This window comes from Phoenix dactylifera, chromosome 9 (assembly GCF_051530095.1).
Source record: "Phoenix dactylifera cultivar Ajwa chromosome 9, Ajwa_hap1_PhDact_Kaust_v1.1, whole genome shotgun sequence".
NCBI lineage: Eukaryota > Viridiplantae > Streptophyta > Magnoliopsida > Arecales > Arecaceae > Phoenix > Phoenix dactylifera.
The window spans coordinates 4,839,708-4,841,262 of NC_143198.1; the positions used below are offsets into that span (position 1 = coordinate 4,839,708).

At 44.7% G+C, this 1,555-nt stretch overlaps 1 pseudogene; it reads left to right on the forward strand.

Annotated features, from left to right (window-relative positions):
* Nucleotides 1–357: 357 nt before the first annotated feature.
* LOC103712270 (pathogenesis-related protein PRB1-3 pseudogene) lies at nucleotides 358–1,145 on the forward strand (annotated as a pseudogene).
* The last annotated feature ends 410 nt before the right edge of the window (nucleotides 1,146–1,555 follow it).

The window sequence follows — 1,555 nt, forward strand, 5'->3', positions numbered from 1 at the left end:
ATGAGTGCGCCAGCACGGCGAACTAGGTGGCATCCTTTGCAGCTCAGCATTTTAGGAATTTTATTTGGGACAACCATGTCTCAGTTTTGTCTCCTCAGTATGCCCTGATATTTTTTTGACTTTATAGGCTGTACTCATCCTTATTTTGTGTAAGCTGCCGCCGCCTATGTACTAAAAAAAACAAAATGCGTTATCACCTATCCTTATGTCGGTATACGAGGAATTAATCTGGTCCAATTCTTCCAAGCCTAATTCTTGTCGTGATCCTGGAAAGCGTGAGGCTTTTGATAACTCTGAGCAAAGATTTTTCAAGGCCAAACTCGGACTTCAGCACCATTCCTCGACTATAAATACCCCCTCCCCCAAACTCTCTCTCCAATCAAAAAGAAAAACAACAGGAGGATCAAAGTGTATTGCGAGAGAGAGGTGAAACCATGAAGTTCTCAAGCCTAACCTTAGCTTTGGCCTGTGCCATGTTCTTGGCCATGGCCCACACCACCATTGCCCAAAACTCCCCCCAAGACTTCGTGAGTGCCCACAACGCAGCCCGGGCAGCCGTCGGCGTCGGCTCGGTGTCGTGGGACGACACCGTGGCTGCCTACGCCCAGAACTACGCCAACCAGCGGATCAGCGACTGCCAGCTCAAACACTCCGGTGGACCGTACGGTGAGAACCTCTTCGGGGGGTCCGGTGCCGACTTCACGGCGGCCGACGCTGTGAACTCGTGGGTGGATGAGAAGCAGTGGTACGACTACAACACCAACACTTGCGCCGCCGGGCACGAGTGCGGCCACTACACCCAGGTGGTGTGGCGAGACTCCACCAACATCGGCTGCGCTCGGGTGACGTGCAACAGCGGTGCCATCTTCATCATCTGCGACTATAAGCCTCCAGGCAACTTCGTGGGCCAGCGCCCATATTAATTTGCAGGGCTCTTCTCATGGTAGGGAGAGTGTTTGTGCTATTATAACTAGTATGGTTTATAGAATAAGACCTGTATTACCTTGGCATGAAGTCGTTTGGGTTTTGAAAACCTGGACAAGATCCTTGTTCTCCATAAAAATAAAAGGCTTTGGTGATGCTGTGAAAAATAAAAGAATGACAAGAAGATGCAGTACTTTTCTATATATATTCCATGTTGGAAATATTAAGGGCCTTTAATTTGTGTTTTATTAATTTCAGTGCAACATATTGGAGATTAAGAATTGCAAAAGATGTTTTTATGATCCCTACAGTCCTCTTGCAGTTCCAATTGTCCAAATATCAACTTCAGCTGGAGAATCATACGTACTTTAATTTGATATTTTTGATATTTTAATTTAAATTTGGCAGTCTCATCTTCTTTATGTTACATGCGCAAATGGACAAGATTGGTGAAAGAGACTAGTGGGCCTACCTACGGGTAGCAAAAAACTTTCATCGTTTGATTCAGCTCCATTTCTCTTTTTTTTTTTTGAAAAAAAATTCATACTTGGTCGAATGACCATATAGATACCATTTAAGTATTTCAATAGATTAATACCCGGTCCTTCATTAATCAGACTATAATTTTTAG